The sequence below is a fragment of the Nelumbo nucifera genome, chromosome 1 (assembly GCF_055504915.1).
Source record: "Nelumbo nucifera cultivar China Antique chromosome 1, China Antique-T2T, whole genome shotgun sequence".
Classification (NCBI taxonomy): Eukaryota; Viridiplantae; Streptophyta; class Magnoliopsida; order Proteales; family Nelumbonaceae; genus Nelumbo; species Nelumbo nucifera.
This window is the reverse complement of record NC_142649.1, coordinates 100,691,609-100,712,757: the sequence shown is the minus strand read 5'-3', so window position 1 is coordinate 100,712,757 and position 21,149 is coordinate 100,691,609. Positions and strand designations below refer to the sequence as shown.

The 21,149-nt window shown below is 42.0% G+C and overlaps 1 long non-coding RNA gene across 3 annotated transcripts; it reads right to left on the bottom strand.

Annotated features, from left to right (window-relative positions):
- Positions 1-18,008: 18,008 nt before the first annotated feature.
- Positions 18,009-20,122, bottom strand: LOC104588443 (uncharacterized). 3 transcript variants are annotated; one of them, XR_016077642.1, is made up of 5 exons: positions 19,913-20,122; positions 19,335-19,419; positions 18,489-19,213; positions 18,348-18,399; positions 18,009-18,310 (listed from the first exon to the last, which is right to left on the bottom strand). It is a non-coding gene; the product is annotated as an uncharacterized LOC104588443 (long non-coding RNA). The 3 variants fall into 3 exon arrangements; XR_016077639.1 differs by having other exon boundaries at positions 18,348-19,213; XR_733793.2 differs by having other exon boundaries at positions 18,009-18,399; positions 19,913-20,121.
- Positions 20,123-21,149: the final 1,027 nt, after the last annotated feature.

The window sequence follows — 21,149 nt, the reverse complement described above, 5'->3', positions numbered from 1 at the left end:
TACATATTACACGTTACAGGGGATTCACGGGTGGGGACAGAGCAGGGTGCACATGAGGGTCCGTCCAGTGATGTTACCCCGGAGACCTTGCACTTCTGTGGATTTCATCTCATGTCTCCATTTTTGGAGGGATGCTAAGTGACTATGTTAATTACTGGGTCATCAACAAATAATGTATATATAAATCCATTATAGATGGATCAGGTCCAATTCAATTCAATAAATACTTTACACCACTAAGTCTACCTTGATCTAATTTATTGTGTCTTATCCGTCTGTTCAATTCATCCAAATTGATTTTGGTTTAGATGGTCCAATCCAAAACTGATCCAGGAAAAGCATAATATTGGGCAGTCTGACAAATCCAACAGACAGGTTAGACAATGAAAACTTTGAAACGACGATCATCAGATTTTATAAGCTACGAAACCCCACATGGTCAAGGGGGACATCAAAGATCACTTGAACAATGGTAAAAAAGATTATGCACTGTTTGGAATTTGGATGAGCTTTTCTGAAGTTTTTTTTTTTTTTTTTTTTTTTTTACTTGGAGTTTTGTTGCAGAGAGAACTTGAGCAAACAAAACCATCCTCTATGTCACATTGGAGGACGTATTGCCATGACTTAACCAGATTTGCTTGTCATTTTTCAAATATAATAATACCCATACCACCCCATAAACTGCTCACGATCTCTCTGCAACACTGTCTTTTAATTTGTATTTAAAATTGGATTAAGGGTCTGTTTGTTTTGCAGGAATATTTTGATTCCAACTGTTTGGTTGGACGGAATTGGATTTCCATTTCCATTTCTGTTAGAATGGCATTCCCTCATTTGAGGGAATGGCCATTCCCTGGCCCTTCCATGAAAATGAAATCTTATTCAAGTTGATTTTAATTCTCATTTCCATTCCTGTCTGAACCAAACAGATTATGGGAATGGACCATTCCAATTTCGATTCTAATTCCGACTACGAACCAAATGGGCCCCAAGCATTTTTCATTCTGTGTAAGAATAGTTATCAGACTCGCTTTTTCGAAGATTGTTTCTATTTGTAAAGTACGCTTCCGAAAGAAAGCAAAATTTGCTTTCGGTGCTTTTAAGAATTTATTTAAATGTTTCTACTAGATAGATTGGATTGAGCCTTTTCATTTGTTTTTGGTAAACACTAACTCAAGGGAGAGAAATCCGATCCAAAGATAAGATCAGTTGAGTTTATTCATTGGATATATATAGTAAAGGATATGTACACTTTGGATATATATTGATCCAAAGATAAGATCAATTATCTGTAACAAAACCTATCTCCAACAGATAGTAGATATCGACGAGGATCAGTCCTAAAGACTAGGGGACGCGTTTCAAACGCGTTCATGCATGGTGAGCCATATTACGTGCATACATAGCACGCATAACATGGGCTACCACTTACTTTTTTTTTTCAAATCCATTTTATTATTTCTCAAATAGGGCTGCAAACGGATCCGGCGATCAAATCGGATATAGGCATATTCAAATTTGATTTGCTTACATCCGAATTCAAAAGGGATGATGTATTGGATATCTAACGGATTTGAATCTAATTCAGGTTATAATGGGATATTAAATAGTATAAATAAATTAGATTAAAAATGACCAAAATATTATATATTACTAATAAGATAAATTAAAAATGACTTTAATATTATATTTTATGAACAAAATAAATTAACAATTATTTGTATAAAACTTAAACATATGACAAATTACTGAAAATACAACATTAAGACAAACTTCAACTATATATATATAATTATATTAGATTGCATAGGGGATAGATTCATATTTGATCCAATTATAAATGAATCGAATTCGAATTTGAAATCGAAGAAGCAGATGCCATTTGCAGCTTTATTCTCAAAGTAATATAACTTGATCTCAAATGCTTATCTATATTGCATCCTTACCTTATCCAACGTTGATCGGATATGAACCTAAGATTTGGCACATCTGCACACAAAGAACTTATCAAATGGATACCTAGCTAGAAGATATGTAGGAAGATATATTTCATCTCATGTTATGAATAAGTAGAAAGATTTTGATGGCTGAAAGGGTGGAGAGAGGAATATAGGTAGCAGTATTGATGATTTAGTCCTAAAGCTTCAACAAAAAAATATGCAGCGTTCATTAGGGGTGCAACTTTTCCGGGTTAAGGTTGGGATTTTGTAAACATTTCAATAGGTCCAATTTGAAACCCGAATCCAAAACAGTGTAAATGTTAAATCGGGCCGACCCAACTTGACCCTTAAGCGATATTATGGTTTAAAGTATTGATACATCTTTATGGCAAGGGTGTATTAAACAGGTCCGGGGACACTCAGCCCAATAGAGCTACTCTTTCTCGGCGTTCGCAACAAGAAGGTGGATTGCTCACAGGTAACCAGTTCGGGGTTCTGGCCGCGAACTCAAGGCAAGGCCCTTCTATCCGCGACAGTCAGCCTCAAAACCCAAGGAACCAAGAGATACCTCGCAATAGAGCAGTACCAGACCATCTAGAGGTTAGCAACACCAATGCAGAGCCGATGAAGAAGCATCAGCGAAAGCGTCGCAAGGCATGCCGAACTTCAGCTCAGAATAGTCAGCTCGCGAGGCCAAACTAGCAGGAACAAATTAAAGGTAAAGAAGAGGCGAGCTCAGTAGCTACAAAGACCGCTCCTCTACTCTCCGGGTCGTCCCCTCTATCTCTCGAGCTCTGGGCGACCCCAATGCCCAAAGACTTCAAGATGCCTCCCCTCGATAAGTATGACGGATCTTTTGATCCTAACGACCACGTGGACTCCTTCCAGTCCCAGATGCATCTATCTGGGGCTGACGAGTCTTGAATGTGCGTGGCTTTCTCCACCACATTCAAAGGAGTAGCTCGCACATGGTATCAGAACCTCGCGCCAGGATCAATCAAGAGTTGGGCGCAGTTCGTGGAGTTATTCACCTCGCACTTCATCACCAGAAAGAAGTGTCTGAGGTCCCAGGAGAGTCTCCTTAATGTAGTTCAAAGAGAAGGTGAATCCATTAGAAGCTACATCAAGCGCTTCAATGTCACCTGCCTGTAGATTCCCGATCTAGAACCAACGATGAGACTCACAACGGCGAAAAAGGGTAAATGGCGCATGTGCATCGATTATACCGACCTGAATAGAGCCTGCCCAAAAGATTGTTTCCTGCTGCCCAAGATCAACTACCTAGTGGACGCGACCTCAGGGCATGAGTTGCTGAGCATTCTGGATGCATACTCGGGTTACAACCAGATCAGGATGGACCTAGCCCATAAAGAAAAAATGACCTTTATAACCGAGCTCGGATTGTATTGCTATAAAGTTATGCCCTTCGGACTAAAGAATGCCAGGGCAACTTTTCAAAGACTTGTAAACAAGATTTTTGAGCTGTTAATTGGCAATAAAGTTGAATGTTATGTAGATGATATGGTCGTTAAGACCCAATTTTCAAAATTTTTATTAAATGATTTGCAAAATATTTTCGAAATTTTACAAAAGTATAACATGAAATTAAATCCCAACAAGTGTGTCTTCGGGGTCACCTTGGGTAAATTCTTGGGCTATATAGTCAATCAACGTGGCATCGAAGCCAACCCAGAAAAAATAAAGGCCATCTTAGAAATGAGACCACCTCACTGCTCTGAGCCATTTTATGTCTAAGTCGGCAGATTGCTGCCTGCCTTTCTTAGCTAGTACCCCGGTTTTGACCCGACCCAAGGAAGGGGATATTTTAAAGTTGTACCTCTCCGCGAGTGACGAGGTGGTCAGCTCGGTACTGATAAAAGAGGTAGATCGGCTCCAACGACCCATCTACTATGTTAGCAAGGTTTTGCAGGATGCTAAAACAAGGTATCCAGAGATCGAGAAACTGGCGTACGCGCTAGTCATAGCAGCTCGGAAGCTTCGTCCATACTTCCAAGCCCACATCGTCGTCATCCTCACCAACAAGCCTCTAAGGCAGATCTTGCTTAAGCCCGAGGTGTCTGGCAGATTGACAAAGTGGGCTATAGAACTCAGCGAGTACGATATCCGATACGAACCTCGGACGATGATTAAAGCCCAAGCCTTGGCCGATTTCGTGGCAGAATGTATGTTTCGTACTGCAATTCCCGATTTGGCCGAGCTCGAGCACACGACGGAAGCTTCAACCAGTGTGGCACCAATCCCAGTTGGATTAGGTCCAACCTGGGATGAGGAGCCCTGGATCCTCCACGCTGACGGCTCGTCCAACCAACAAGGAAGCGGTGCAAGGATGATTCTCTACGGTCCAAGCAGGGTAAAGCTGGAATACACGCTCCAGTTCGGGTTCGCAGCATTGAACAACGAAGCAAAGTACGAAGCATTAGTCGTCGGGCTCACTCTAGCAAAGGAAATTAAGGTCAAGCATCTTGTCATATGCAGCGATTCCCAGCTTGTGGTCAACCAAGTCAGCGGTGAATATGAAGCCCGCGACCCCACCATGGCAACCTATTTAGCCAAAGTCAGGGAGATACTGCGTGGCTTCATCTCCTATTTCATCAAGAAGATCCTGAGATCGGAGAACGCTGAGGTCGACGCTTTGTCCCGATTAGCTAGCACAAGCAGCAACACCATGCGGATCGTGTACATAGAGGACTTACCTCGGCCTAGCATTCTCGGGGGGGGGGGGGGGGGGGGCAGGAGAGGTCGCTCATGTAGCACAAGCAGAGCTGAGCTGGATTGACCCGCTCGTGACTTATCTGCTTCATGGGAACCTCCCTGCAAAACGCAATGTGGCCCGAAGGGTAGACGGACGACTATACAGGAGATCTTTGACGCTCCCTTACTTGCGTTGCTTGCGACCCTCAGAGGCCAAGCTCGTTCTCCATGACACCCATGAAGGCTTGTGTGGCGGACACTTGGGGGGCAGGGCTCTCGCCCAGAAGGCACTACGACAAGGTTATTACTGGCCCATGATGAAGGCAGACGCACTCGAGCTCGTCAAGAAGTGCGACAAGTGTCAGACGCACGCTTAGGAGAATGAAAAATATAATATTTTTCTCCCTTAATGTTTAGCATTTTATACTTATTTAGTGCCTAAATGGAGTCATTATTCTTATATTTTGATTTAGGGCACAAATGGAGGCTTTAAGTGAAAAATGGAACTAATTGGGCAATTTTGGACAGTTTCGGCACCAAGTCGTAATTTGTGCATAACTCTCTCATCTGAACTCATATTGAGACGATTAAAGATGCGTTGGAACGATAAGGAAAATCTCTACAACTTTCATGTTTTAAATTTTGATAGATACTATCTGAATCGAGATCGAAATCGGGCGCAAAGTAGCTGCAACCACACTGCTGACGTGCTGGAAACGTTCCTTAACCTGCAAGTTTTCTTATGCGGAAATCACCACTCTCCCACTTACAATAGAACTTTGTGTTATCTTATTTTTTATATTTTTCTTGATAAGTCAGACTTGGAGACTGTTATCTAGAGAAATTTTAGGAGATTTTGTAGGCTTCTCTTAGGGAAGGGGAAGTATAGAGAAGAAAAGAAGAGAAGAGAAAAAAAAATCAGACTTGAGTTGCCGCACCTCTCTTCTTCCTCTCCAATTCTTTCTTGAGTTTTCACCATGACCATGCGTGGCTAATTTTTGATACTTGGTCAAAGGAAACAGAAGCCTCAAAATCAGCAAACTGTGAGATCTAATTTGATTTTTACTGTTTGATTTATGCTTTGAATATCGAATGTTCTTCTATGTTCATGTTCATGATTGTTTCGTCTGATTGCTAGGAGGCCTACTAGTTTATTATTCGTAGCAATCTACTGCTAGGTTAGATATCAGATCCGTAATTGTTTGATCCCTCTAATCTGCGAAGCAAGTAGGGTTTAATGATTTGCTGCATCAGAAATTATTAGATCTTAGGAGGAACACTCAACTGAATTAAATGCAACCGCTTGTGCTTGTGTTGTTTAACTTCATCGATCTCCAATTCTTAAGGCTGCTACTGGATTAAATCTTGAAAGCTTGTTTCAGGTTGTTTAGTAGTAAGGGTTAAGTAGATCGCTTGTTCTCTAATTAACTGCAAAAAAGAGAGATAGGAAAATAATTCCTACGGTGAATATTCAAAGTGTGAATTGATATATTTTTGCATCGATGATCAGTAGTGAAATTCCGATGGTGGATGTTGACTTAGACCAAGACTCGTTCTTTTGATTAATTTCAGTACTTTGATTTGCATTATTTCTCATTTGATTTTCTTTCTTTTTAATTCTAGTTTTTGTTATACTCAAAACCCCCCTCCATTTTGTTCACACAGCACAAAAATTAGGCTAGATACTCTCTGTGGGAACGATCCTTATTCGCACTTCTGCATTTGTTTTTGGGAGTATAGGTTTTATTTTTGGGTGCCTCCGACAGCACACCAAATTTTGGCACCATTGTCGGGGAGTTTTTCTAGTCGGTTTTTTTGCTTCTTGTGATTATTATTTCGGTCTTGAAATTTTTGAAAGAAAAAGAGAGATCACTTTGATTGTTTGTGTTTTAGCATAGAATTTTTCTGTTTTATTTATTTATTTATTTATTTATTCTCATCACTCTAGATTTTTTTTATGATATGTCGTTCATGTTTTATTAGGGTTTCCTTGATTTATGCCTGTAACTCGATTTTCTAAGCAAGGTGATTTGTAGTACGATCCAGAAATAGAGGGAACTTTGCGCAGGTTAAGGAGGGAAGCTCGGAGTATTTCTGAAGAGAACGATCCAGCTCTTGATTCCCTATCTGTTAGCGGTTTTGATTTGAGAGAGGAGGAAATCATGGCTGGAAATCGGACTTTGAAATAGCTTGCCGCCCCTGATTTGAATCAACAATCCTTTTGCACAACGTTTCCTGCTTTAGATGCTAATGCTACATTCGAATTAAAATCTAGACTGATACATCTCTTGCCCACTTTTCATGGTCTTGCAGGTGAAAATCCTCACAAGCATCTAAAGGAACTTCATGTGGTATGCACGAGTATGAAACCCACGAGGGTGACTGAAAAACAAACTAAATTAAGAGCCTTTCCGTTTTCTTTGAAGGATTCGGCTAAGGGTTGACTCTATTATCTACCCTTCGGGAGTATTACCACATGAAACGAGATGAAGAGGTTATTTTTAGAGAAGTACTTCCCAGCTTCAAGGGCGGCCAACATTAGAAAAGAAATTTGTGGTGTAAGGTAGTACAACGGGGAGTCCCTACATGAGTACTGGGAACATTTTAAGAAATTATGTGCAAGCTGCCCCCATCACCAAATCAGCGAGCAACTACTCATCCAGTATTTGTATGAGGATCTTCAACCCACTGATAGAAGCATGATTGATGCTGCTAGTGGAGGAGCTTTAGTGGATAAAACTCCCGAGGCCGCGAGAAACTTGATTGCAAATATGGCGGCCAATTCTGAACAATTTGGCACTCGGCTTGACCCTCCATCAAAGCATGTTAATGAGGTAAATATCCCTTCCCTTGAACAACAAATTGCGAGTCTAACTTCTCTTGTTTGTCAAATGGCTATAGGTAATATGCAAACGGCGAAGGCTTGTGGGATTTGTCCAGTAGTAGGGTATCCAACCGATATGTACCCAACTCTTCAAGAGGAACCCATTGAACAAGTGAATGCGGCAAGTGGTTTTCCGGGGCAACCGCAAAGGAAGTATGATCCCTATTCAAGCACATATAATCCGGGATGGAGGGATCACCCCAATCTCAGCTATGGGAATCCACAAAACCACCCAAGTTTCCCGCAATATCAGCCGTACCCCCCTAGGCAACAGCCGGGCCAAACTTCTACTTTTGGTATGCCTTTAGAAGATATTGTTAAATCTCTTGCCACTAATATTTTGCAATTTCAACAAGAGGTGAGGGCTAGTATCTAACGTTTGGACAATCAGATGGGCCAGATGGCAACCGCAATTAGTCAGTTAGAGGCACAAAGTTCGGGGAAATTACCTTCTCAAACGATAGTAAATCCAAAAGAAAATGTAAGTGCAATCGTTTTGAGAAGTGGTGAAGAAGTTGAGATTCCAGCAAAGGCAGCCCCTGCATCGTCGAAGCAAGAAAACGAGAAAAACATCATTCCCAATGACGATGACGTACCCAAGCGTAAGTTTCCACCTCTTCTTGATTATAAACCGATACCTCATTTCCCTCAGCCTTTAGCAGAATCTAGAAAAGATGAGCAATTTAAAGATTTTTATGAGACTTTTCATAGATGCGAGGTAAATATTCCCCTTTTTGATGCTATTGAACAAGTACCTCGTTATGCTAAATTCCTGAAAGAACTTTGTACACATAAGAGGAAATAGAAACTGAAAGGATGTGAGAAGGTGAGAGTAGGGGAGAATGTTTTTGTAGTCATTCAAACAAAACTCCCTGTAAAGTGCAAAGATCCAGGTATGTTTACTATCCCTTGCATGATAGGTAACACTAGAATTGAGAAGGCCATGCTAGACTTAGGAGCTTCTATCAATGTCATGTCATATTCTATATATGCTTCGTTGAAACTTTGACCTTTGAGTAAAACTAGTGTTGTGATTCAATTGGCTGATAAATCTAATATCTATCCTAAGGGTGTAGTTGAGGATGTTCTTGTGCAAGTTAATGATTTGGTTTTTCCTACTCATTTCTACATGCTTGATATGGATAATGGTGATCAAACCACTCCTATTTTGTTAGGAAGACCATTCTTAAAGACATCCAAGACTAAGATAGATGTTCATAGTGGCACACTCACCATGGAAGTTGATGGTAAAATTGTTAAGTTTAATATTTATGATGCCATGAAATATCATGCTGATGATAATCTTGTTCATTCTGTTGATGTGGTTGATTCTTTAGCATATGAAGTTTTTGAACTTGATGGGAAGGATGGATTGGAAATTTTCATTAGTAAGCATCTTGAGAAAGAGGAGTCGATGTTGAGTGCTGATTTGCAGGAAACTATTGCAGAATTGATGATTCTCCGGAGTTACAACAGTCAGGTAATGTTCCTTGTATTATGTTACCAATTCCTGACAAGAGACCTTTACCCTCTGTTTTGCAGGCCCCTATTCCAGAGTTGAAGCCTCTCCCCAGTCACCTCAAGTACGTGTTTCTTGGAGACGGAGAGACGTTACTAGTAATCATCTCTAATAACCTTATCGCACCACAAGAAGAAAAGCTTGTACATGTCCTTAAGGAGCATAAGATGGATATTGGATGGACGATTGCGGATATTGAAGGAATCAGCCCATCTAAATGCATGCATCATATCCTACTTGAAGAGGGAGCAAAACCTTCCTATCAACCACAAAGAAGGCTGAACCCACCCATGATGGATGAAAGGGGAAAGCACAGGAAGTTACAACCACAAGAGTTAGAGGAAATTCGCAATGATGCCTATGAAAGTGCAAGAATTTGCAAGGAAAAGACGAAGGCTTTTCATGACAAGATGATCTCTAGGAAGGAGTTTAAAGTTGGTTAAAAAGTCCTTCTTTACCATTCACGGCTTCGTCTGTTTCCAGGTAAGTTGCATTCTCGTTGGAATGGACCCTTTGTTGTTACTAATGTTTTTCCTCATGGTGCAGTTGAAATTCAAAGTCTAGCAACTTCCGAAGCGTTTAAGGTGAATGGCTATAGACTCAAGCATTTCTATGAAGGCTTCCAAGTAGAGAATGTAGAACAATTGGACCTTGAGGATCTGGTTTATATTGATTGAAAAAAGGGAAGTTTGTTTTTTCTTTTTCTTCTTATTTTTCGCGTTTATGTTTTAGTTGTTTTTGCCTTCTCTTTGCATTTCACCTTACATTGGGGACAATTTAAGTTTTAAGTGTGGGGGAGGGGATTTAGGTTGTGTTTTAATTCTGCATTTTTTTTTTGAAAAAAAAAATAGTTTTGCTCTTTGTTTTTGCGGTTTTTTTAGGTTGTGTATGCCATGAGCAAGATTCAATTCAGCTTGAAAAGCTCATAACATGATTGGATAGGCAATCTTCCAACTTAGAATTAATTAGTCTAGTTATTTTCCTTGAGAATGGTAGTGACTAAATTTAGTAGACGAAAGCTGGTGAGATTTTGAGCCTTCAGACTGACACATTCATATCAGTCTCACTATTTTCTTTTATGTGAGATATTCTTCTATGGATTTGTTTCTCTCGAACTTGCCTTGATTCTCTTCAAGATCACATTGACACAAGCATGCATGAACATGATTAAGGCCTTTTTTTTGTTATAAGCTACATAAGCCAAATAGCCTACCTTGTGATACCCCTTTGTTGAACCCCTTTGAGTTTTATTGACCTTTGTCGTTCATTGTGAACCGATGTTACAAGCTTTAAACCCGAAAAAAAAGAGATAGTACCCTTACCCAAGCCGTTGAACTAGTGGAGCATTATTCATCATTATGATATGTATGGATGTGCAAGTTTCAAGTGGGGGTGTTTGAATTCGTGGTATGGTTATGAATGATGAAATGGAACATGTTTTCATTCTCAATTCACGAGTTCCAATGATTGATATGCTTTGAAAAAAAACAATAAAAAGGGGGTAAAGATGAAAGGAAGGGAAGAAGGAAATTGCTTTTGGTGTTACAAACTATTCATGCCCCTCCTAAAATTCCAAGAAAAAAAGGGGGCTGCTTATACATACAAAGGTGGAAGCTATTGTGAAGGATTGTTCCCTGCTGCAAACAAAAAGTGTACATTTGAACGATCTCTTTTCCAATGCAGGAATTTTACACGGTTTAAATGTATTAAAGCAAAATTGAAGAAGTTGCTGAATGGAGTGATTTGTTTGACATGTCTTATACATTCGAGTTTTAGCTGATTCAGTTTTGTTCCACTAGTTTCAATGGCTTTGAGCTACATTCCCAAATATTTTCCACCTTAATCCTAAGCCCCATTACAACCCTTGAAAAGTCCTTTTGATTCGTGTTATGCATGTGATCCCAGTGGTGGAGAATGAGAAGATATGCAAGCCTATGGTAGATCTTTTCCATTGAAATGAATTTGAGCGAAACACATACCCTTCAAACATGAGAGTTGAGTGTTTATTTCCGTGAGGGTCTACGTATTTAGTTTATTTCATCTTCGAGTGAAAATGCTTACTAAGTAATTGAAAGTTGTTAAGAATGTTTGTTCATGATGTGTTATGAGTATTGAAGAGCTTAGTTGTTCTCTGTTGATGGCATTGTAACCTTGGTGTTTTTAAGAAAGTGAATTCGAGTTTTGCTCGAGGACGAGCAAAAGCTAAGTGTGGGGGGATTTACGCCAACATCTACCACCAACTTGCTGCCGACCTCAAATACCTCACCAGCCCATGGCCCTTCGTACAGTAGAGAATCGACATACTTGGCCCATTCCCGCCTGCGACAGGACAGAGGAGGTTTCTGGTCGTAGCAGTGGACTATTTTACGAAGTGGGTAGAAGCAGAACCCCTAACGACGATCACGGCCCACAACATACAATACTTCTTCTAGAGGAACATAGTATGTCGCTTTGGGCTACGTCGGGTACTCATCTCTAACAACGGGAAGCAATTCATGGACATCAAGTTTCAAAATTGGTGTGCCGAGATGGGAATACAACAAAACTTCACCTCGGTGGCACACCCCCAGGCGAATAGGCAAGCGGAAGTCACCAACAGAGACATACTCCATGGACTGAAAGCTCGCTTAGCCCGAGCCAAAGGACTGTGGGTAGACGAACTGCCCAGTGTGTTATGGGCCTACCGGACCACCATCAAGACTGCCACAGGTGAGACTCCCTACATTCTCACTTACGACACGGAAGCAATGATCCCAGCTGAAATCGAGGTGCCTACACTACGCTTGGAGGCCTACGACGAGGAAGAAAATAATGACGAGCTCCGTAATAACCTAGACCTGGTGGAAGAAGTACAAGACCTAGCATACATCCGGACTACAGCCTACCAACAGAGAGTAGTTTGGTACTATAATGCCTGGGTTAAAAAGCGACACTTCCGTGTCGACAACCTGGTTCTTCGAAAGGTTATGGTACCTGAGCCCGGTGTTGGTAAGCTTGGACCGAAGTAGGAAGGTCCGTACCGAGTAAGATGAGTATTCAGGGAAGGTACGTACGAGCTCGAGACCTTGGAAGGGAAACAAGTTTCTCGAGCGTGGAACGTCGGCAACCTAAGAAGATACTACGTGTGATCACTGAACTGGAGAGAGGACTGCGAGTCATTCCCAAAAGCCCAAGGGCTATATGCCGAGCTGATATATGACCTCGGCACTACAGACAAGTTCTAGTCGCCTCTTCAGCATGGGCAGACAAGTCTCAGTCACCTCTTCGGCACAAATCAACCCCCATGCCTAAGGCATAGACAGTTTGGGTATAAATCCTATGATGTATAGCCCACCTCGGCATATAACAACATGTTGAGCCCACTAGCCCTAAGGGACAACTGACACCTAAGCGAGTAGCCCGTGCACAAAAAAGTCAGGTATATACCTTACAATGTCCACTCACCTCGGCGTACATTATGCGAAGTTACCCCTACTCCTAGTCTAGCTCCTTAGCTCGGTAGTTCGGGGTAACCTACACTAAGAAAAATTTTATGTCAGTTATCCCTACTTGCAGTCCAGCTCGGTAGCTCAACAGTTCGGGGTAACCTACACATTTCTACTCCTACCTGGTTTAGTTTGCCAGTTCGGGAGTTATTTAATATAAAATGATTGAGTACAAAAGAAACAAAAAGCAAAAAACTTTCATTATAACCCGACCTCAGAGGCTGGGGTGTACATTAAAAAGGGTCCAAGGAAAAAGGTAAGGACCATGCATTCAGACTGCCAGGCAGGTTGGTCTCCATATGCTCCTCCTCCGCATCCTCTCGACTTGATGGGCCCACCTCGGGGACTTCATCATTGCTTTCCTCCTCAGAGGAGCCGGGCTCTTTGTTCGCCGCCTTCGCCACCTCAGGAGTAAGGTCAGACATAGAAACGACTCTAAGGTCCAGTTCGGGAAACTTTTTCCTCATCAAGTACTTACATAACTTGAAGCCGGACCGGTAAGAGCTCGATCCGTATTCAACTTGGAGGTTGTGGAACTCCGGAGACTCCTTGAAGTTTTCGATGGCGTGCTCCCTCTCTTTAGCTCGTGCCTCTTGATTGGCGGTCTCAAAGATCTCGGTGCGCTCTCGGATCATCGCTTCAAGGTTTTCGTTCTCCCGCTAAATCTTCCTCTTCTCCCCAGTCAGTGCCAGGATCAATTCATGTTGCTCCGAGCTCCCTTCTTAGCCCGAAGAACCTCACCCCGAGCTATGTCAAGCTCGTGGTAGAGTTTTCGTGCCTTCTCCTCGGCATCCTGAGCTTGCTTCAGGCAGATCTCGGACTAGTAAACCAATGAATGAATGGCAGAGTTCACCTATCAAAAGAAGTAGAGGTAAGTACACTTAAAAAACAAACAAGGAAACGAAGTGCAAAGTAAGAATACTCACTACCACGCAATAGCTGGCAGCCCGACCTCCGAGCTGACTTGTAGGCATGTTGGCCCACTCCGCGACCTCGGCAGGAAAAACGGCATCCTCACTCTTAAGGAGCCCGAGCCGAGGGGTCATTATACTTTCATTCGGGAGCTGGGGCTCGAGCACGGAAGAGCTCCCCGGTTCGTGAGGCGGAGCGCCTTCGTCTAGATCCACAATGGGAGGTTGAGGACGGACTTCCTCCTCCAGAAGCTCGGCAGAGATCGGCTCCGATGCAGCGACCTCGGGCGAAACAAGGGCAAAAGGACCAGCCTCTCGGCGAGCCTTCTTTGAGGCCTTCCTCTTCTTTCCCCTCTGGAAGCTCTTTAGAAGGTTCTCTACATCGACCTCCGGCATGGCTACTACAAAAGGAAAAGAAAAGATTAGTCACGAACTAAAGAATATCCAAAGTAAGAGTACCAAGGTGGAGGCCTACTAGGAGGGCTCAACCCAGCTTGCACTAGCTTCTCCTCGACCAAGAAACCTCTTATCTCTAGGCCGAGGTCCCTCTAGGAGTTAATGACCGCCCTAGTCTCCGCATCTAAGCTTACCCCGGGGTCTTTGATAGCCACCCTCCAGTGAGTAGGGAAGGGCCATCCCTCAGGGTTCCGAACAAAAAAATATCTTCTCTTCTAGGCCGGTACTTTGTTCGAGCTGCCGAATAGAATTTTGAACCCGGGCCGAGGAGAGATGTAGTAGCTTTGTCGGACTTCCCTGCGCAAACAAGCAGAGTTCTTTTTGATTAAGCAGATCGAGCTAAAGACATCTAAGGACAAAGGTCGGTTGTACTCGTGGAACAAGGAGATAGTACCTACTATAGTTCGGATGGAGTTCGGGTGAAATTGGTCGATGGTGATGTCAAAAGCCTTGATTATTTCTACAATAAAAGGGTGGAGTGGGAAGCGCAGCCCGACTACGAATTGCTCTTTGAAAACCGCGAGCTCATGTGACCATGAACCCAGGGGTACTGACCTAAAGGAATACTAAAAACTAGGTTGTCAGAAAGACGATAACAAGCTACCAAATACAGCAGCCTGTCTGAGGTCATGGTGGAAGGCCCGAAGTCATTGGATCCCGACCCCGAGAAGAAGATGGGACCTCCTCTCTAAAGGTCGGTTCCTCCTTCCGAGCTTCGGGCTCCTCAGGCTGAGACGGCCCAACTTTGGATAAAGAGTTTTCCTCTAAGGGGCAAAGGGGAGAACTACCTAGCGAGGAGCTGACTTCGCCAGTAGGAGCCGAGGATTGCACCTCGGCACCCTCGAGCTCGCTAGAATCGGTAAGGAGCCTATTTATGCTAGCGCTAGACATGTTAAAACAGGAAAGGACAACAAACTAAGAAAAGACGAACTCACCAAAGGAAAACGACCTCGGAATACAATGAAGAAAGTAGCGAGCTGAAGGACTCCAACGCGACCTCGGGAGAGCTCAATCACAAGATTTTTTGGCAAAGAAGAGGGGTCCCTCGGCCCCCTATTTATAGTTCACCACAAGGCGATCAACGACTGAGACCTACTCGATCCAACGGCTCTCATGAAAATAGATTGCACAACGCCCGAGGACGAAATCAGTTGAGTGTGTTTTTGACGTCCGCGGAGTCCATAAACAGTGTGACATCCGCACGTACACCCAACGCAACCTAGGTTGTTGCTGGTTGAGCCGGAAGTTCAAACAGGTCCGACCAAATGATTCGTCCAACAAATTGCCTAAACCTCGTGCCAAATCCACCTGGACTAGTCATGAACTCCCCACATCGGGTCAAAACCCTTGGCTCAGGGAGTGGGGGGCAATTGATGAAGGGTGATTTGGCCTGACCTAGTAAAAAGGGGACATGCGGACACTACCTGACTATGAGATGACAACTCAGCCTGACATGCCTAGTTCGCAATAGTTGAGCTCGAACACCCAACCACTTCGAAACAAGGTTACCTCGGGACAAGGCCACCTCGGCCCCAAGGCACTTCGACATTTAGTCCAGTTCGGAGCTAAAAAGTATTAGTTCAGGGATACTGATCCAGACCACTACGTGACGACCCCGGAAATCTCTCCAACAGACTCTGAATCCCATGGGACCACGCCGCATAACGGCAAGCCTTATCTCCTCCACGCCTGGTTCGAGAGGAATTGATAAGGTTTATCAATTGATAGTGTTATCTCCTAGCTAAAGTGGAAATGAATCCCATTGTAACGGAGACCACGGAACCGATCCGCAAAACCCGCGAGGACTCAACTATATAAAGGCTCCAACCCTAAGGGCACAAGGTATGCGTGATTTCTCTACTCTCTAGCTCTCTAGCCCTCTACATTCTCAAAACTATTCAGCTCGCAACAGCTTACTAACTTAAGCATCGGAGCAACCTCGCCGGGCTAGCCACCCCGGGTTCTTTGATCCTTTCTTGCAGATTTACCTATCTCGTCGTCCGACTGAAAGCTAGATCATCCTCCAGTAGGGAGCAGCCAGATCACGCTACATCATATAGTTGAATCCTCGCGGGTTTTGCGGATCGGTTCCGTGGTCTCCGTTACAATGGGATCCGTTTCCACTTTAGCTGGGAGATAACACTATCAACTGATAAAGCTTATCAATTCCTCCCAAACCGGGCGGGGAGGAGATAAGGCTTGCCATTATGCGGTGTGGTCCCGCGGGATTCGGAGTCTGTTGGAGAGATTTCCGGGGTTGTCACGTAGTGGTCTAGATCGGTATCCCCGAACTGATACTTTTTAGCTCCGAACTAGACTAAATGCCGAAGTGCCTTGGGGCTGAGGTGGCCTTGTCCCGAGGTAACCTTGTTCCGAAATGGTTGGGTGTTCGAGCTCAATTGTTGCGAATTAGGCCCTTCATCACATTGCTATGCATCCAGAAAAAATGAGTTAATGGAAAATTAAAGGAATGCCATTTTTCGTATAACCAGAAAATGTCAAAGAACAATTTTCAGGAAACTATTAATTTTCCTTCATTTTTATGTGAATAGAGCCTTGTATTTTATGGAAAAACAGAGAACCTTGGGAGAGATAAAAAATACAGTGAAGTGCTGGATGTTCTCTTACAAGTACTTGTATTTTATGGAAAACAGAAAACATTGTTGCCTTCTTGTTCTTGAGTTGAGAATTGAAATGCATGTTAAAAGAAAGGGATTTCCTCATTTTTTATTTATAGAAAAGCCCATCGACAATTTCTTTTTAACTAGCTTGACAATAAATCTGATGGAAGGGTAGTTACAAGAAAGTCTGGAGACTAGAGCAGAGGAACAAGTAAAAGGTCTGGCTCATATAAACGCCTTTATGTGCTACTTTACAGGGAGTCTAGATCTGCTCAAGGTTTGAAATTTAGTTACGCATTGAGCCGTATTGAAGGATTCCCAATACACCCCTATCGGGGGTGTTTCGGGGTTTAACCCAGTTCAGGGTAGATAGGTCTTAAACTGACCCTTCTGAACCAGGTTTAAAAAAATATAGGAGAAATCAGCTTCGATACAGACTGATATGCCCCTACTGGCATATTGGCTCTATCAATATTTTGAACATTGGATCTGCTTGCTCCTCACTGAGCGCTTCTCACACCAACCTCACAGCATGTTCCAGCTGCACATAAGGAACATCTCCCCACTTGTATTTATTATTTATATTCATGGATATATGTTCTCAGTACACAGTGGGATATGTTGTGAGGCGGGTGTGAGGAATGTTCTATGACATGGTTTTAAAAAGTAATTTAGAAACGGAACCATTCTGACTACCAGTTTCTGAGTCAACGGTTCAATCATCTGGTTTAAATGGATGGCCTGTTCTGACAAAAAAAATAAAAAATAACTAAAAATAAAAAACGACTAAAATACCATTAAACAGGTCAATAGGTCAACAGTTCAATCACCCAAGTCAATAGGTCATTGATTAATTCAACAGCTATTGACCAGAGATCGAATTTAAAATAAAATGAAAACAGTTGCCTGGACGATTCCAGAGCCAAATGGTCCGACCATCCGGATCATCGGCGATTCGAAAACCATGTTCTATGAGAAGCAAGTCCCATTCCTTTATGGGCTGCAAAATAAGCAGAACTTCGAACAAAATGAACCAAGCAAGTAAAAAGGCGAGATAGGCACTTCTGCAATCGGCTATAATGTTCCGTAGCCACGGTAGTTGAGTCTTTCACCAACATATAAGGTCGACAATCATTTATTGAGTTAAGGGATGTCTCATTACATTTCTTTTGGAGGGTTGAAAATTTCTGTTCACTCCTTATTTTAAGGGATTTATCTCCTTTTTACGGTTTAAATGCCTCTATTAACACTGAATTGTACATAATATAGGAATTGAAGTAATAGAGTAGATATTAGCCACATTATCCATCCAGACCAAGCCCAACTTCAGGTCCAGACTCCAAAGCATCTAATTTGTTTTCGTCAAACTGACAACTTTTTCCTAACTTCGTGTCTTTCCATCAACCACTGTGATTGGTAAACCGTCGGCGTTATCATACAGGATGATCAGAATTCAGAAATCATACAGGAGAACTCGTATAGGAAACTAGTGTGCTCTCATATATACAAGCGCTTGCATATGATTTGATCATCCTCCTTACACATTGAGCAATTCTAAGGATACCCTCCACATCGAAGTGCCTCTTTTCTGTAGAATCTGATCACAGATAGTGGCGTTGCATTTTGAGCTGATTAATACAAATTTATGAGAAACATACCACATCATCATTCCAATTAACGCTGCTGCACCAAACACCTCCCAGAAATGCTGGTTCTGAAATTGCAAATAAACCACAAGCTTCACAGGGTACAAAGCGACGATAACGCCAACACACTCTGCCTCTTCCGTAGTAGCACACCGTAGGCAACGAACAAAAACATTCTATAAATTTTTCTTCTCATCTACGAAGGTTGTTTGCAACGTGATGACTCTGCAATTAATAAAAGGGATTTTTTTAAATAAATAAATCCCATACTTGTTTCAACGAGAAACAGGGGTCCGTCAAGTCGTCAACCATACCATCTGGTGGAGTGGTGGGCATTGGTGCAGAAAATCTTATCTCAGCAAAAAATGCATTTCTATCGATGGCTTTGCCAAGCCATCAATAATAAGCAAACATTTCAAGTGAGTCACTTAACGAATAAGTTTCCATCATCAGTTAGATCATCAGATGCTCAACACTGAATAGCGTAAGGTGCAACCAGTAACAGCAGTGCGTTATTTCGTGCCCCTACATTTTTTCAGATTAATTTGTTTTCCCCTTGGTAGGCAGAGCCGCAGAGGCAGGTAGAACCTATTAATGCTACTGCATATATAGGCGTAGTAAGCGTATGAAAACAGAGTATCAACGTCGCTGTCATTGTTTACTTTAGAAAATGAGAAGCAACTTTTTCCACGAGTCCATGTTAGAGTTCGGGACCTGGATAGTAGACTTCATCAACCAAATTGTCTTACTCACATCCACCAATCTCTCCTCCATGATTAATCTTTATCGAAAGAAAGGATAAAAAAAAAACAAAAACAAAGAAGAAACCAGTGATTTATCTATCTTACCCAATATATTATTTAGAAATTAGAGAAAGGATGGATACTGAGATATCATTAAGTCTACAAACAGGATCACACCCCATCGTTACAACAGATAGAAACAGAAACAGAGACACAGGAAGGATCAGCTCACGAAGATGATGGACGGATCGCAGCAGCACTCGTCAATGAGACAACAGCAACATAAGGCTGCAAGACTGCAAAACAGAAGGGAAAGTAGTATAGTTAGCAACCCACCAAACAAGAATGGAAGAATAATAAACAGAACCCTTTAAAGAAATGGGGAAAAGAAGGTATGAAAGGCAGAGCAGCTTTTACCATCCTTCAAGGAAACCTGGTCCTCTCCTGGGTGGTGGAGCAGCATATTGTGGAGGTGCCATTACAGGAGGCCCTTGATAATAGCCTGTCAGGAAAATTTTCCACAAGAAAACATGATAAGTTTTCATTAATCCCTCTTAAAAAGGTAAAATAAAAGAACAGAAAGATTACCAACCAAGGAAAGTTTTTTTTTTTTTTTAATTCTTATCAGTATTATTGCTTTTTACCAGGGAATGTTCATAAGGATTCACAAGCAAAAATAGCAAGGAAATCAAAAACATCACCAAAATAATATGTAGAGAGCAAATCCTTCATGAAACAGGAAAAGGGTGGAGATTTAATCATGAAAACAAAAAAAAAAGACCATGAAAGAAATCATAAACGCCAATTAAAAGTAAAAGGTAGTGAGCCCTGTTCTATCTCTGTCCAGAAAATGGGCAAGCAAGGAAGAAATTACCAATAGAATAAGCTTATTTAACTAAAGATCAAACAGAGAGTGAGGATCATAGATGAAACATGTAGATTAATGGAGAGAACAAAATAAAATAACAAAAGAGAAAGTAGTGAAATTGGAATACCTTGAGCAGGATATGGATAAGCATACTTGGGGTCACTCATCTTCGGCACAGGAAATGACGAAATAACAGATACTAGTTATAGTTATTGTTGGTGAAATCAAAGAAATTGGAGAACTAACAGAAGGATTTCTGTCGTCGTGAAGGAATTCTGATTCTCCTCTGTTGGTTTTATAAAGGGAGAGTCAAAAAGAAGATTCCAGGAACCGACCTTGCAAGAGAAAAAGAAGTGTAAAAGAGTCGGGATCTGCTGTGTTCAGCAAGCTGTGTGACTGTGACACGTGCATTTCTCCAATCAAATGATGACAGCTGGAGAATCACTCGTTCATGCGAGTGCTGGCAAAGGGCTCTCTGTTAGTATTTCCTCAAGCACAAAAGTACTTTCTATGATACCCGAGAAATTTGACCAATCAAAACGCCCCGTGAATTTTGATGAATGTCATACTCATCCGTTGGTTATTGTCTTATTGGTTACCACTTGTATGATACCCGTGGATAGGGTATCAATTCTTTTAGGTATCGTGCCTTTTCCGTATATACCACTTTCAAGCAGACTGGATTAGCTGTACTTGCTGGGTGTGTTAGGTGAACTCGCAACCCACATGCCACGTTTTTCCCATGTACATTCAACCGTGCATTGAGAATATCTCCAGGATAAATAGGGGAAAAATATTACCTATACACGATTGGATGTTTATGTGGGGTATGTATTGTGGGCAGCACATCGTAACTAAAAATGTTAGTTTATTTTTTTTTAACAAAGTCTTGTGCTGTGGAACGTTATGAGGGACAATCTTGTGGCGCTGATTTAAATTCATTTTTAATGAGTTTCTATATGATATTATTTTATAAAATAATTAAAATAAGACAGTTTTTTCGGAAAATTATCAAGAAAAGACAAAATGACAATGTTCCTCGTCAAGACGGCGACACTTGAAGGAAGACGAAGGCGGATAAGAGAAGGTAGAGGATGACGAAGGTTTTGCGCACTGATATGGGCGGATAAGACGATCGTATCAGTGGTGGCGTCATCGTCTTCATGGTTTACTGTAAATTCATGCTGATTGAGGGGATACACTGGATTCACAGATATCAGTGGAGGCGCCGTCGTCTTCATGGTTTACTGTAAATTCATGCTGATTGAGGGGATACACTGGATTTGCCCATGCGAATACACTGGATTCGAAGACGACACCCATGAAAAGAAACAATGGATTTACTCCTGTTGCTTCCTTCCTTG